The sequence below is a fragment of the Phalacrocorax aristotelis genome, chromosome 9 (genome assembly GCF_949628215.1).
Source record: "Phalacrocorax aristotelis chromosome 9, bGulAri2.1, whole genome shotgun sequence".
Lineage (NCBI taxonomy): Eukaryota > Metazoa > Chordata > Aves > Suliformes > Phalacrocoracidae > Phalacrocorax > Phalacrocorax aristotelis.
The window spans coordinates 4,822,493-4,840,137 of NC_134284.1; the positions used below are offsets into that span (position 1 = coordinate 4,822,493).

At 36.1% G+C, this 17,645-nt stretch overlaps 1 long non-coding RNA gene across 2 annotated transcripts in view; it reads left to right on the forward strand.

Moving 5' to 3' along the window:
• The first annotated feature begins 12,679 nt into the window (after positions 1-12,679).
• LOC142061797 (uncharacterized) overlaps positions 12,680-17,645 on the forward strand; it is a 55,550-nt gene continuing 50,584 nt past the window's right edge. The window contains exon 1 of one of the 2 annotated variants that reach the window (XR_012662254.1): positions 12,680-12,933. This is a non-coding gene — a long non-coding RNA (uncharacterized LOC142061797). The remainder of the gene's footprint in view (positions 12,934-17,645) is intronic. The other variant, XR_012662255.1, reaches the window with a different exon arrangement.

The following is a 17,645-nucleotide window of genomic DNA, read 5'->3' on the forward strand; positions in this document are numbered from 1 at the left end:
ATATTGTTATTTTATTGTCACTTCTGGCAAGTTCTCTCCCTTTTCAATCTTAGAGTCCTTACTATGAAGCTAATTCACCCAGCTGGAGTAAAGTAGCCCTTTAACAGATTTACTTCTCAACTATTAAAAAAATAAAATAAAATAAAATAAAATAAAATAAAATAAAATAAAATAAAATAAAATAAAATAAAATAAAATAAAATAAAATAAAATAAAATAATCCTTACCTAATCTGCCAATGCTGTACTGTTATGCAAAAAACAGAGCAAGATTAATATGGCGCAGTGGAGGGCAAGTCAGTCAGTTGTTATCTACGTACCCATGGAGGGGTTGAAGATCACAGAAGGGTGAGCAAATCCTAGATGCCACTCTCTACTCCAAAACCTATCGCTGCATTTCAGATTACAATCGCTGAATGAAATGCAGAAGCAGCGCCCTGAGAGGATTCAAAGTAGGCAGAACAGGTGCTGGCACCGAGGCTCCAGAAAAAAGTAGGCTTTCTGACAGCTTTTAAGTTATTGGCTACCTGTAGCTCCTTGGAGAACCTACAGGCTTTTGGGAGCACATTTACAAAGCAACTTCATTCCTCACGTGTTGCACCAGAACATCAAGATAAATCAAAATACTGTATGCAATGTCCGGGTGAGGTCTTTAAAAATTGGCACCTGTGGAGAGGACCCGAGAACCAATACAAAAGGAAAGTAGGCTAGAGTCACCTCTCGTGGCTGTGGCCAACCACACCACTCACCATTTGTACTTTGGGCCTCCAACTCCATGGAAGGCTGGCCAGCATGCAGCTCGGCCCAGGCATGCGGTGCGAGGACAAGGCTCGAGACAGAAGTCTGAGAAGAAAACTTTGGTAGACCATGGGTGGCGTACAAGTTTCTGTGTTTGATGTTGGCTCCTCTGCGCAGTTAGAAACAATTTGTCTACTTTTCTTCAGACCTTCCTGTCTATATCATGTCCACATTTCAATGTTTTCTGTCTAGCAGTGCATCTCAGGCATCAGTCTGCAAAGTAGTCATTTCTACAATTTCCCCCATTTTCCGTCTTTCCTATCTGAGCACTAATGAGCTAACTTTCTGTAGCAGCATTAAATCTTCAATAGTTTGCAAAAACCCTAATTAAAATAAATGGTTTTTTCTCATTTATTTTCGTACGACCCACGTACCAATGGAAAGGTCCTGATGTAGCTAACAGAATAACATTTATGTCGGTAGACAATGTGGACTGGAGGATCAGTCCCACAAACTGAGTAAGAAGCACTTGAGAAAGCTAGAAGATCTTCTTTTATATTTTCTTGAAAGTAATATCTGAGTTTTTAAACATATTCATCAGTAGCTTCTTATTTATTATGTACATGCATAAACATGAGAGTAAGAGTTATACTATTAAAGTCAATAGAAGTACTCCTGTGATTAAAGTTTCATTTATGCTGAAATAGGCCCTTATATTCTACATACACTTTCATTCAATATGTGCATATTGTGAATATTAAATAATGTTAAATTACTCCCTTTTTCATAATAGAATCAGCTTGACAGTTACAATGTTCAAGCACTAAGCAGCACATAATATGATGGCAGCTCCCTATCATTCAGTAATTTTCTCCCTTTTAATATTCTTGAATTTTACCTCTCACAAGTAGGTGAAATGATCCTGTCTTTGAAAGGTAATTTGGCATATTCCTTAAGACTTTAAATCTAGTCAATAAGATTCTACTCTCTCATGTATCATTGTCTTTGAGTAACATGTGTCTGTTGAGACTTGCTACTTCTCAGTTCTCTTTAGGAGCACAGTGAGGATGGAGAAATTAGTTCATCCTAGATTACCCTTTGGGAGCAATAAATGAGGCCATCATCTCCACTTTTGCCATCACCAGGGAACCATCATGTTTGGTTCCACAGCAATGGAGTGGATGGCTGGACAAAGAGTCTTGTCTTTCACTTCCCATTGGATGCTCTGCTTTTCTTCTCAGGCTTAGAGTACTAAAGGTGAGGCAGAGAGGGTATAAGGAGAGGTTTTCACTGCATTCTCCTCTGGCACCAAGACAGCACTAAGATCTCCTTAAGCTTCTTATGAAGTTGGGAGTACACAGATTTAACAGAAGAATTGTATGAGTGCAATAGAGCTAGTAGATTCTGACTACAACACACCTTGTTTTCATTAAATTTCACTACCATGACTCAGTCAAAGAAAAGGAACGCAACGGCAGCTCCTGCACACTGCTCTTTTAGGAATTAGGTGTTGGGGCAGACAGTGAGCCAGAAAGTCCAGGACAGAGTCAGACCTTGTGTCGTTTTGCTGGAGATGGCAGGATCTGTGTGCAGTCTTCCAGGAGCGCAGATTGCTATGGGTGTCCCACAGCTAATTAAAAAAATCCTGTTCCTCAGGGTATGGTTAGAAACTTCTGCCTTCTGAAAGACAAAACACAAAGGTGAAATTATTGCACTCCTGCCACCTGAGGGTCAGTACAGTATTTCTGTGACTCAGAAATAGATCTTATCTGTAAACCATCTGGATTTGCAAAGAAACGTGCATTACAAGGAGGAAAAAGATCAGGCATACCATCTATGATTGTATCAGTTGTGACTTTATCAGATGACTCACAAGAAAGTCACAGTAAACAACAATCCAAAGAGAATAATAGATTCATAAGCATTAAAGATAGAAAAGTCCATTTCATAACGACCATTTCTTTGCAGCACATGATGATACTCTGCACATATGAGGCAATCTATTACTTTGTCCTATATTATTTTAAGTTTTTCTCCAAAATATCATCATTCACAGATTTTAGTCTAATAGATCTAAGGTATTGCAACGTAATTTAGCAGATAATATAATAATTCTGTAATTGTCATCTTTATCAGAAAAGGTTGCTTCATTGGACTCCAGAAATGTAGAGCTACATCAGACTTAGATTAGGTTAAAAATACAGATTAACTAAAGTGAGACTCTCATTACTGAAAGCTGAACACTGTGGTTAGGAAATACTGAAAAAGTAAATTCTTGCATTTATGACTTATTGTTTGTAGAATTAACAATTTCTTTAAACACCAGTTTGATTTAGCTCTAACAAGTGCATTGATGTAAAAACAATAGGACATCCCTAAGGGGAACTGCAATTTTAAAAAAAAAATTTCCATATTTACTACAATAAATGTTATGCCAAGAAATTTTATAGCTACCAGAAACACAGAAAATACTACACCCAAAGCTAGAAAACTGTTCCAGTACAAAGCATGCCTAATATATAACCTCCCAAATACACAGTATATCCCTAGTAAAGTTGTAAATTATGGTTGCAAATGAGGCCACAAACAAAATTTTGCTCAAGGCATGAATCATAAATTCAAACAATAATCATCTCCTGCATGAGGCACAACTACTTTGTTTACTTCTTCTACCCTGTTTCCTAAACATGAAGATGAAAGTAGGTCAAATAAATTTAGCATCTTTTCACATGAAGTATGTTATGATAGCGGGTGGCACAGCCTAATTTACAATTACATGAGTTTACATGAATATTAAAATATGTGTTTTCACTGTGCTGTGTCATTACACATATTGACATTTTACCTCACAATGACACAGAATCATAGAAAACACCCAGGATTTGGAGGAGGGAGGGAGCAGAAGGGGAGAGAAATATTTACCACAACTGCAGCCTGAATGAAATTTCAACGTGTTTGGAAAGAGCTTCATATGATGTTGAATGATATTTTAAAAACTGATTCTTACTATTTTGGGGGGTTGTTGTAGGTATATTTATATAGTGAGTTGCAAGGGGAGAAGAGGGAAACTTGGAGAAACCACTGGTCTCTTTTATATCTAAAATGTGTCAATTTTATTGCAACTGTTTCTCAGGAAAGAGTTTTTCTGAGAAAATTCCAAAATTTAACAGCCATGGACTTTCTTAACATTGGCTGGAAATGCAAAAGAAACTTTAAATCAGAGGCTGGAACCAGAAACTTTGTTTTCCATTATTCTGCCATGAATTTTTAAACACAATTCACCTAGGAGGAAACTTCCTTGAAATAACTAAGTGATTAATTTTATTACAGTAATTTTAATTTATGGTAAGCAGAAGGATTTTGGTGCATCCCCTTTTCCGACAAACTCTTGTATATATAAGATTTTCATTTAAACTTCCAAAACCTCTGAAATTGCATACATATAGTATGTAAGACCATTATTTCTGGAACAAATAGGGTCAAAAAAACTTTCTCATCAGTTGAGGATGAATATGTTGTTGAAAGATTAGCCTAACAAGACCACAATCTGGCTTATTTTGCTAAATTAAACCTGTTTATTCATCCATTTGTTTAATGAAATAAAAGTAACTTCAAGCAAAATAAATTCTGTTTTCAAATCAACATGCATGTCTGCACATATACGTGGATGAATACACACACAAAATTGATAAAGTAGAACAGAAGAATGGGAGAAGGCCACATATCAGGTAGTGGTTCCTTCCACAAAAATCAGTAATTGTGCCAAATTAGACATAGAAAGTATTTAACAAAATGGTGAGTTCCGGTGCATACTCACATTGTCGCAAGTCTAGTAGAAATTGAATAAAGAGTGGATTTCCTCCCGAGCTACAGAGCTTAAAGCTTCAACTCAACAAGCTACTTTGAAACTAGCTCATGACCCAGGGACCCAGTCACTTGTCTGAGATAAGTATGCAGTTAAACGCCTTGCTGAGATACATTCTGGATGAGGGCAAAATTTCGCTTGTCATTTTAATTTATCAAGAGTTCAAAGATTACAAGATTACTTTAAACTGGGGCTTTGGATGCAGACTTGGCAGTCAGCAGTGACTGAAATAGTTCAGTATTTTTAGTTAAAGACAAGAAGCCAAAACTGGGAATGTCAGGAATAGGAGACAAAACACTTACTACAAGGAGAAGAGTTAAATTATTCGGTTATTTAGTCTAACATTATACATTGTCTGTTGTGATGTTAGAAATTATATTTGTACTGCATGGTGAAAAACAAGAGCATGAAAAAGGTGATATCCACATGCGGAAAGAAATCACTGATGTTTATAACTGAATATATACAAATATAAAGCTACCAACATTTACTCATGACCCAGTCACAGTAGTTAAAAGTCAAAAAAATAGCGAGGAATGGAAGAACCATAATGTGAAAGAGTTTAACCGTTTAAAGAACTGAATAATCTTAGCTGTAATGAGATTTGAAATAGCAAGAGTACAAAAAAAAAAAGACCAAGATAGAAATTACAGTAAATTATTTTGAAAAAATATTGAACAGGAATAGAGATTATAGGCATCGCTATCCATAGGTAGTAGAATAGAAGAAAGCAGAATAATATTTCACACAATCTGCTCAACTGCCAGCTGCAAGTAAAACACAAAGAGAATATCAGAATGAAAAGTTTTAGGCTGTTCAGTCTTCCATCCTCAAAAATTCTTTAAGCACATACTACTTTACGTACAAGAGGAGACTATACTCAGACAAATACAATTTTGTTATTAACCCCAGCAGGGAATAAATTTCCACTGGCAAACAAAAACAGAGTTGACTGAAAGTTCGTATATAATTATGAAGCTGTCCAAAGATGGAATTTGAACATAACTGTCAGAGCAAAAATTCTTGCTTTAACAAGAAAATATAACACGGATATGCTGTCAAGATGGAAGCAGAGAAAAACAGACAGAGAAAACTTAGTACCAATTTCCAGCAGCACACAGATTGTGAAGTATGGCATAAAGGTCTAAGTTCAGTTTCTCTGGCCAAAGTAAGACTTTGTATATATCAAATGTGAATGTTGAGTAATCAGGTACCATCGTAATGAAGTATTAACTTTCAGCAGCATAACTAGTGCACCGTAATAACCAGTTTTCATTATTACTGCCAGGCAGGAGTTTCAGAAGTCTGTTCGTTCTCCTGAGAAAGCAAGCTTTATTATAACTAATATTTGCTGTATGTTGAGTAGGTATGAGGGGAATCTTCATTGTCTCAAATCCAAAGAAATCCTGTAGCAAATAAAAGCGTTAGCAAGCCTATAAATGATAGCATGCCTGCAACAGCTAGTCAATGAGGGGTTTTAAGCTCACAGAACCTCCTTTTTGGCCAGTGGCAGCTTCTTGTACTAACACAGCCTGCCTGTTAAACTATGCTATATTCCTGAGGAAACTCGTCAGTCTTAAGAGGCATCCCATTCTAATTAGGCTTCATTATGATTTATAGCAGTATTTGAGTATGATACAGCTACCTGTGTGTTTTGAAATGTGGAATGAATATTTTCTCACAGCTGAGACCTTGTCTATAATTTCAGCCCAAACCATTTTTTCCAGTAAAGTTGTAAAACGCTGCAAACAAGGAATTATAATAAAAAATGTAACTTTAAAAAAAAAAAAAAAAAAAGCTACAATTCTTTTCTCTTAGTTTGACCAGAATAACCACAAACAACTAATAGGAAATATAACCATATGTTTACTGTGTTTGCCACTGCAGATGCACCAACACAAATTAGAATCAAGGGAATTTTGCTGTCTTTAAGACCTACCCAAAGAGCATGGGCCAACATTTAGAGCTGGACGCCAGATATATACCGTAATGAGTGGGAAGAAGAAAGAAGCTCTGCTACCAAGTTAAATAATAAATAGTTTCATCTTGCTGGTGTCCAAGCAAACTTGGTTTTATAAAGGAAAAGTGGCTGAAATCAGACTTGTAGTATTCCATAATATCTACCTTAATCAAGAGATTATATTATGGGCTCCTTCCTTTTCCATTTGCAATTGCTTTACATGTCTGTGGCAATCTCAACAATTACTTACTAAAAAAGAATGCACCATTAGAATGCTGTATTTTTACTTTTTGTTGCAATAAAACAACTGAATACAAGAAGCATCAACACAAGGGGAGTAGACATTGCCTTTTCGGACAGCATGTTCTTTGCAAATCACAGTTGGAAACTCATAGATACTAGTGTTTTTTAAATTCATCAAAGAATACACACAACATGTGCAATGTAAATGTGCAAAGTAAATCATACTTTGTAGGACAATAAGATCACTATACATTGAATAAAGGAATTCTGAATAAGTTACCAAAAGCTGCAGAACTCTACACTGAGAAAAGATACGGCATAGGGATTAATCAGCTGCTTGTTATCCCAAGTTATTTGCAATTGAGGACTGACCCTGAGGCTTTGGAAAAAATCACAGTGTGTAGTTAGTTCCCAACATATAGTTCCATGGTATTCCCAGCATTACCTATTTAGTACCTTGGTAAAATAAACCTCAGTAAAAATGATTGTCCATGTAAAGAAAGCCAAAAGAATTGTGAAATGCATTGGATATTTAAATGTTACTGACATTAGCTCACTAGTTACTAACCAAGATATGTATTTCAGCCTGACCACTGAAAAGCTTTCAGGGGTGAACAGCTTCCAGCCACAGTACAGAACTGTGACTCTACATCATTGGAAGCTTACATTTCACCTCTGCAAAGACACTGAGCTTTGCACTTGTTCTAATTTCTTCTCTTTCCAGGATCTTTTCTAGCTTCACAAACATCTGTATTGAGAATGCAGCACACCCAAGTGCCAAACCTAGAACGTAGTTCACAAAAAGTTCACGTCTTCTCCTGTGGAAAACCATAGCAATGGCTTTTTACCCTCAGAAAGTATTTGCCTCTCATGGATGCAGCTGATTTTTTTTACAGTAGAAAGATGAACAAGTCTCAAGTTTCTTGGCACTATGTTGAAAGATATATGCACTCTTCCAGGCAGTCTCATCGTATTAAAGTGGATATATTTATGCTAAGTACCTCGACAGCTAAATTCCTTTTGAGCTTTCGCATGCAACAGGACACTCAAATCTACAGCAAACCTGGCCCTGGTCAGTAACCCAGGAAGACAGATCGTTTGCTGCAAAAATCTGCTAGTCTGGGCTAAACTGCTGCCAGTTATGGTGTAGTGTCATTCTGGGGGAAGTGATGTATTCCTTCAGTTTGCAGATACTTCGGGAGCTTGATATCAGACCTAAGAGGTTTGTGTACTGGAGGGATCTTTTCCCACTGGTAGAAATTCTCCTTTTTCCTCATTTAATCCACCAAAAGTAGGCAGGATCTAGCTCTGGGTCATTAAAAACCAAACAACTTCAAGAAGACATTTTTTCCTGGCAGCAGCTAATACCAGACAGTTAGCAGCAGACATGAAAAACAGTGTCTACAGTGTCAATTATAAAGAATGTTCCATTTTTGGTGTATGAAATATGACCAACAAATTCCACATGACTTTTTCCAAACAGGCAAATATCTTCCCATAGATGAAATATGTAAGAACAGACTAGTACTTAACACTTCCACAACACATTCCACCTGAGGATCTCAAAACACTAGCAAGCTCCTTTGGTTAGAAATTTATCTCTGGGCATGCATTCACCACACGTGTGAGCTGTTTTTATTTTAAGGGACTTTTCCAGAAAGTTCTTCCTGGCCAGGAAGTTACAAAATGTGAATCTGAAGGTGCCATCAAACGCTATTCTCTGATGTCGTCTCCATATCCACCTTTTTTGTAACGACCAGGGTCCCCCCTTGCATTTTCTTGTAAATGCCTTTGCAGAGCTACATATGTGTAACTGGCAAGCCAGCAGGGGAAGAATTATTAAGCAAATGGGACATACCCCACCTTTATTATTTTGAATCAGAAGCTTTATTGAAGCAGAAGCTTTATTGATTTTAAAGCAGAATTACAGGTTGGGGGCTTTTTTTGTGAATATGCTTAAGCTTCCAGTACTTTCTGCATTTCTCTTAATCAGAACATAGAACAACCCTGAAGTTCTTTTCAGTGAAACAGAAGGGTCAGGTAGATGGTGATTCCCTGTGCTAATGTGGTGACAGACCCAATTAAAACCTAAGCATTTTTGGGGAGGATTATCAGTGAAAGGTAATGTTGTTCTATAGTTATTGAATACTTTTTTTTTTTAATAAAGCATGTCCTCAAAATCAACATTTGAATCCCTTATTAATATGTGAGAAGTTATCATTCATGACTAGTACTTTGCTCCTTTCTAAGTGTGCAAGAGTTGCCATGTCATGCTATTGAAGAGCCAGCACAGCTTGACAAAGAGAACTAATGAAAGGATAACAGGAAAATAGAGCAAGGAGGGGGGTTGGATGAGGTGATCTCCAGAGGTCACTTCCAAACCCTACCATTCTGCGATTCTGTGATTCTGTGAAATGCAAAAGAAAGGCTTGAGCCATGACGTATCTAAGGTTTTGTTAATTGTAAAGAACAAATAGGTACATTTTCAGAAGTGTTTAAGAGCTATAAGTCAAATCAAAGTTATTTCTGAAAGAAGCGTGTTTAGAAAATTTCTTGAGACAGCTGTTCCTTAATAAACTCTTGAATTTACACATTTTGAAAATAAAAAGAAACAGCAGAGTCATTTAGTTCTTTTACTTCCTCCTTTAACCTGCTTTAAAAAAAAAAAGTGCAAAGTACTGTTTACTAAATTAAAATGAAATGTTTGTAAAGTGCATAGTCCCACTACTACCCTCACTTAAGTTTTGAGCTTTGAATATTGCATAATATTCATAATAATAATAATGGGTGAAACTTTGCAACATACTGAGAACTAAAGAGGATTTTTTTAACCCTAAAGCTAAAGACAGGAAACTGACCTTTAAAATGGCCAAGTGACCAAGCCCTTGGCATGACTGCAGAAGAGCGCAAGCAGTTTTTCCCACAACAAAAGCACTTGTTATACACCAAGATCTTTAAAGCTTGTCTTTAAATCTTTTTTTTTACTCTTCCCTATTTTTATAGAAAACCCTATGAATTCAGGGAATCTGGTTGCAATGAAAATGGAAAATTTTCTGAAAATCACATCTTTAAAATAACAGGTCAGGTTTTGTCCCACACGAGTCACCTTGATCACCTGTGTCACCAGCAATTTACACATCTTTCACACACCTGAAGCAAAATATATCAGACATTTATTTGTATGCGGTATCCTCTAATGCAAATCTGTCTTCAGCGTAAAACCAAGGCTTCTGTGCTGTAGGTGGAAGGAAGGGTGAAAAACACTCTACCAACAGATAACCATCTGGCAGATTCTCCTTCTCTCTGCTATCTCCATGTGATTTTTAGCACTTTACAAAATGTCATTAAGCAAACAGAGAAGACCACAAGCAAACCTCTAGTTTCACAAAATCATGTTTTATAAACTGTTGAGAAACACTGACATGTAATGAAACCCTATTCCCTCTATGCCTTCCTTTTTGTAAATGATTTGCTTCTCCCCCTTCATGTATAAATAAACAGAAATGTGTCTGTATATTTGCTGGTTTTCGTGTGTTTTTTTTTTTCCTTTGGTCATCATAATCAAGGGCTATTACAGGAATAGATCTTATCTCTAGAATGGCAGTCCCCTTGCACCTTCAGTTCAGATTTTTGTTTATGCTTGGCTGCAATTGTGGCTGTTTCTGATAGTTTTAGGTCAGCCATGACAGACTATGGGTGACACTAAATAAACAAGCTCGGAGTCTGGGACCAGGAAGGAATGATACTGGTGCTCAGAGTTTGATTTTCGCTGGTTAATCAACATTTTTATTCAGAGTAACCCACTGTATAAAGTAACTGGTTGTCTGACTCTGCATGTTATGCTGTAAGGTTTTAAAAAAAGGTTAAACCCGTACACACACCTCACATAGGCAAGCAGAAAGAACAAATAATGCTCAATCTTGTTTTGGATTATAGTAGGCTACAGAGATTCATTTGTTTGTTTAATTTATGTTCCATCATTTCTTCCTGCCTCCTCCCTTCCTTCTCTCAGTTAAACTCCATTGCACTAAGTTGATCTGAGCACAGTCTGGCGTGGAGTAGATAGGACGCTTCCTTAAAGCCTGCTCAAAGGGGACAAAAATTCAACGAACAATTTACTATCTATACTCACAGAGTAAGATCCCACGAGAAGGGATAAAGTGTCTCAATCAAGTGGGTACCTGTTCCAGCTCTCTTGATTTTACTCTGTCTTGAAAGATTTTATGCATTTCTTAAAACTTCTGTTTCTATTCATATCATTGTGTCAGTGTCTAAACTCAGTTTTCATTTATTTACTTTGTTAACTATATCACTTGCCCCCATGGTCATGGAGTAAACCTTAAAAAATGTGCACCCTAAGGCTGAAATGCCAAAGTAAGAATAATAAAACCTTATTTTTATGCATTTATTTTAAAATGTCATTAATTTTAAGACAGTCTTCTGATTAGGAAGGATATGAGAACCGACTCTTTGAAAGCTTGAGGCTGGTAATGCTGCCTACCTGGGAATGTTACAGAGCCACCCAACCAAGCACCTGAGTGCCTGGCTTTCAGATGTATCCCAGTAGAATAAGCATACTACAAATTCTAATCTTCAACACAGTGCTTTTACTGCATACCTGGAATAATAAAGGTTCTTCAAAATGCATGTAAATTACAAGGATAATAAATTATTTTCATGTAAACTTCCACTTGTTTAAAATTTGGCCCTGAAAGTAAATAACAGCTGACAGCCAACCACTGGCCTACGCAGGGGTAAGCAGTGTCTCAGTGCAGTTTCTAGTGCACAGACGTTCCTTTCAGAAAGCAAAGAAAACTGTCACAATGTCCGTCTTCTTACAAAAGCCACACACAGAAGTGAATGGTTAGAAAGCTTACTGTACCTTTACTTCCATGGAGGTGGACTTCCTGAAACTGGGTTACTTATCCTATGCAGTGGTTAATGAGAAGAAACTGTTGGGACCAAACCCTTCACTAGCACCTTGAAAGACACCCGGGTCAGTTTATAATTCAACTAATGCGACTCACTAAACTACCAACTAAACTATTTCTTGAACTCATCTTGGTCGTAGCAATGCATTCCAATGCCATGTTTAGTAGCTACCTGAACTAAAACATGGTAGTGTAGGGAAATACCAGTGTGAGAATGGTTTTCTTGAGCTATGCTATGCTTATTTCCAGGGCCTATCCCGATCTCTTCAAAAACAAACTACCAGGCTATCAAAGTGTCCAAGTTTAACGTTGCCTAGGGTTATTTTATTTTTAAATTGCTCTAGATCCACCAAAATAATCTCAGCTAAGTCTATGACAACCCAGGCCTTTAGAATCAAACCTTCCCCAGCACTACTATGGTTTAATTATCTGCGTATTTGCCTCCTGGCCAGATCCAATAAATATGCATGTATTGGCACAGCTGCATCTCAGCATGCATACTTAAATTAAGAATGTTTCCTTTGATGCTCTGGCAAACTTGGCATTCATTCACTTTGCCAGAAGCTGCATCAAATCACAAAATACTTGTCCAGTTGTCATCACCATGCACAATCACGAAAACATGCTACCAGATTAGCTCCTCACGTTACATGTGTAGTAACCTAACATTCATCATGCTTGCTCTACAGTTACTCAGAAGGATGCTCCCATACTTCTCGTAAATGAAAGGTATTCCCATATGCCAAATAAGCGGAATCTGGTCAAAACAACACATAAGTCTTCTATTGATATTAGTTGCACTAATCCTTATCTAAAGCGCTATTTTTGTAACTACAGCTGCATTTTTTATTTAAAAGTCACAGAATGAATTTGTTTTGTTTTCTCCACTTGACATTAGCAGTTTTATGGAACAATGACCTTGCTAGTCACTGATGATGAATTATTAGCTATTTTTACCAAAAGAAGGGAAATTTGAATGTTATACAGACTTCCTAAAGGACACACTGAAAGGCTGAGAAATAGTACACATTTTTTCTCAGTATCTCCATGATAAACTCCAGTCTAGTCAAAGGAGCAGAGAAGGGAATACTTATAGCCAGGCATGTATTGGACTTACAGTACATGTAAAATAGGACTTCTCATACCAATAGGAATTTCAAGCAACTTGAAATGCTGGAAAGAACAGAAGCCATGAAGGTAGGACCCACATTTCTGTTTTACTGATAACCTGACCCACTGATTATTAACATCAAAGAAAAGACTGACAGACTTCTTCAGTAACCAATAGATCAAACGGTTCTTTATCTTGTTAATTTTTCAGACAGTAGGTTGGTAGGTACTAATTTCCCATTAAAAAAAAAAAAGACAATATTTTTGGTAAGTGTTCAGATTTACCTCCATAGTACCTCCACAGTACCAGATGATTAAAGATTTGGTTCTTAAAAATATAGATTTACAGAAGCACCTCACCAGCTGAGAAGCCTTGCTCCCAGGAGAATGACTTTTCACCTCAAAACTCAACTTATGTGATAAGGTCCTCTGAGAAGCTCCTCAGGACACACCCTTTGTATGGAATCCCAGAATCACTGAAGTCTATGGCAAAATTTATGCTGACTTTACCAGACCAGAATATCAACGCACTGTTAGATTCCATGCACCAGACCATAAGTTTTCAGGAAACATTAGCTTTTACTGAATCATCTGCAGCAACATAAGCAAGGATGGAAAGAATAGTACCAGTCGAAATAAATAGTACATCTTTATTTTGGTATGGAAAGTATCTTAGATTAAGAACATGTATTTATTCATCTGCTTATGAAAATTAATACACAGAATCATAGTCAAAATAAATACTGCTGTACTGTGAAATCAGACGGGCCAGTACTGGCAACAGAAACTGTACTCTTCTTTAAAGCAGTGATAATTACCAGTTCATTGTGTCTCTTGGATCACTGAAAGAAGACAAACCTTCTCATTGTGATAGTTTTCTATTGCACCTCAAGAAATGGCCAGATGGTTCTGTGATAGCTTCTTTCCTTGCTTTCCTGGACTTCTGTATTAAGCAACAGTTTAAGAATCTCACAGTGTGTGCGGGAGGCAAGGGGTGAGCTGAGGCGTATTAGGGAAAATGATCAGATCAGGTGTTGCACTGTAATTCAAAGAACCTTCTTCTCTTCCTACTGAGATTCCCTGGGAATTCAAAGCACCTCTTCTATAAATGACTGATTATGCTTCAAGTCTACAGTGGAAACCCACCAGCTGAAAAACCTTCACAACACGTGCCATCAGAAAGCATGTAGAGTAACCAGATAAACAGCCATCCTTTCTGTAGATGGTTCAGGTATACTGCTGTTCCTTCTGAAGTCTACAGGGGTGGGTTAGTCTGTAGTTACCCTGTTGGAAAAGTAAGAACTTAATTCCTCCTTTCTTTCACCTCCACCTAGCACGAGCTATTTAGGAAAGATCTTCCCTGGGCAAAAATAGTTGATATTTCATTGCATTTAAACCAGTCCCTTTTTCCCACCATGGTTTTCTTGAAATTAGGATTTGTGTTAATATTTTCAGACTCTGATTTTTCTTGTCAATTCTTTCATTTTACTCAATGTACAAGACTCTCTTCCACAAATATTTGCATAGCAGCACATCAGAATACATACTTTTTCTAAACCAAATAGGGTCCAAATACTGAATGTGCAAATAAAAATGCTTTAAGTTTATTTTTATACAAACATCAAACGTTGACAAACAAAATCCCTACAGTGAGATCCATCATCATGCTTATCAGGAATTCTACTTGCAGATTGGGGAAGAAAACTCGTTATTGAAACCATTAGCTGCTTGGGGGTTTTTAAATCAGAACACAAACAGAAGAGAGAAATAAAATCTCTCATTTCATAGCAGAATTCTCAGCCTACCAAGGAACAATCCCAGAGCTCACACTCATCTAATGAGGCAAGATCTACTAATGTAAAACCAGAACAAAGAAACTTATATTGGTCACCACATTTGTTAGAAATTATAATAAAGATTTGTTCAAATATATTTTAAAAAATTCAGCTGTATCCTGTGAGAATATAAACTCTATTAAATCAACTGCTTTTTAAATTTTGGGTGTCAATGCATGGAAATGTTTGCTGTACTCCTAAAGATCACCTCTTCGAAAGTTAAAAGCCCACTTGAAAGAGAATCCTTTACACCAAGATAACTAGAGGTTTAGAAATATCAAGGATGGAATCGTCAACATTGAATTTTCTCCTGAATATTAAAGGTTATTCTGAGGAAGAAAACAATGCATTCATATAATGGCCAGAATATTATTTTCTGAGAAACACAGTTGGATTAGCGACTAGAGACTGAACTTGACTTTTCAGCATAGTTAGACTTTAGAAATATCAATGCCCTCTTCCATGTAACAGAACGAGAGTATTTCACAAGTGTTATATGTGCTGCCTATGACTGTAAACTTAGAACATATATTTTTAAAATGTTAAATACTTCTATACAGTGTGGTGAAATACTGAATTATGCTGGTGAAAAAAATAAACTGTCAACTTCAAGGGAAATGTCAGGGTGTCATGGATTTTCTTCCTGCTCCAAATTTGAACAAAATTCCTAAATTTAAAATTCTTATGGAAAATAAAATTTCAATTCAGGATCATTAAAACATTTTGTTATAACATTGTTTTTTTCTTATTAATACAAAAGCAGTGTATTACTAAATTCTCAACAATATTTTATCTAATACACAGTAAACTTAAAATGGATAAAATTATTAGTTTTAAATAAAATAGTAAAAGAGAAAAAAGTTGTCTTCTTTCCAAGAAAACTTATGTGGAAGCAGTATGTTTCTCTGAAATCACTTGAAATGAGTTGAACTTCATTTTCTGCTGGAAAACTTCCACAGAAAATTTCTCAACCAGGACTACAAGAGGTACTTTCTCTGAACTATTCTTTCCATGTCTGGGTCAGTTTTGCTTGTTTGTTTTTTGTTCCTGAAACTACAAAATAATAAAAGTAATCATGCATTCTTCGGGAATCCTCAGGAGGGTATTAAATTAAACTGACAGCACTGATACTGCTATTCATGTTGAAATAATTAGCAATTCCAAGGCTATTAATGGCGTATTGTATCACCATTTTAGACTGGGTAGGATGAAAGCAAAAACCTTTTGGTGACTTTTGCTCCTACTAAAATTTAATTAGCCTTACTTGCTGACCTCATGTTTTATGTAACAGTACACTCCAAAATGACCTTATAAATGGCTACTAATATAAAGGTAAAGTCGTCCTTTTTTCTGAAAACTAGCATAGCATAAAATATATTTTTAGGTTTTTTTTTTAACTACTTTCACAAAGTATTCTTATAATTGCTAACATTATACACTTCAGTATTACCTGTGGGACCAGCTGACTTTGAATTTAATTGAAGCAAGAATACCTCACTTTGACAAGGTCACCTTTTACACAGTAACATTTTTGTTACAGTATATTTTTGGTTTTTTCCTTTCTGAAGTAGCTTTAACCTGTAAAATCATTGATAAAGAATTATATCTTTGCCATCAAATACTAGTAAAGATTAAAAGTGAAAATGCTACTATTAATGAACATCGAATTTATGGATTATGATGATCTTTACTAGATCTGGAAGGCTGTACCTCATTAGTGAAAAGATGAAACTGCCCAATGAGCATCAGTTTTCAGAAGCTACTTAACATGAAGTGTTTAATTCTGCAAATTTAGACCCATAGGGTCAAACTGACTCCTGATTTCCCTGTAATCAGAATAGTTGAAGGCACACTGTTGGTTTATCTTCATGAAAGAAGCAGGGGAAACTAATCAGATTAAAAGCTCCAATCAAATGATTTGAATCTCAAAATAAAGATACGACATAGCATGATTTGCCTTCATTTAATCACACTAAATAAGACAAATATAAAAGCTAATAACTGGGTACTGAAACCAAAAGGTCTCAAGAAGGAAATGAGAGGCACATTTTTAACAATAAAGCATTTAGCTGTTCAAACATATCATCAAGCTGAAGTGAATTTTCGTCATCTCAAACAAATATTACCAAACCCCATCTGACAAAAGCACAGCATCTGTGGGAAGCATCTTACAGTCTCAGAAATTAGGAAAATAGAGCATTTTACATTAATATAAATTACTCCTTCTAAAAGCTTGGTTTGGAATGGAATCTGGAACAACCCCTCCATCTGATACATAAATGGAAACTTAAAGATGCTTTGAATTTTTGCATTCTTTGTTTTTTCACAGCGCTCTCTTTCGGTATTACTTCTTTTGTTCATTTTGGCATTGGAAAGGAAAAAGAAAGAACAAAGGAAAATAACTGGACAAAAATTGAAAACTGCAGGAAAATATTTTGAATACAATTACTTTTCTGAAAATGTGGCATAAATTGCCACATTTTTCAAAATGAGATTTTTAGCAGGATTTAAAAATGGAGTGACAATTCAGAACTCCAGTGAATGACAAACACAGAAAAAAAAATTGCTAGCTAGTTACTGGAAGAAACATCATAGAGGAAAGGTGTTTTCTTAAAGTAAAAAAAAAAAATCTAATAACCTTTTCCTTTCTGATGAGTTTATTTCACTCCGCAGATGGAAACCGAAATGCAGTTTCGAACAACAGGCCACACAACAGCGGCTATTCTTTTGCTGATTCTTACATACAAAAATAGAGCAGCAACAAGGCAAACAATACCATCAACAACAAAATCCTCAGTCTTTAAACATTATCTTAGTGTCATTTTTCATTCTTTCCAGGAGCACAAATCACATATATTTCAGTATAGCTCCTATTCCACACGTTTAAATCCAAGGAAGCATGACTAATTTTTTAACTTAAAGGCAAGAATTTTCTGTTGGAAGGTTGAAAATAGCAGCTATCAG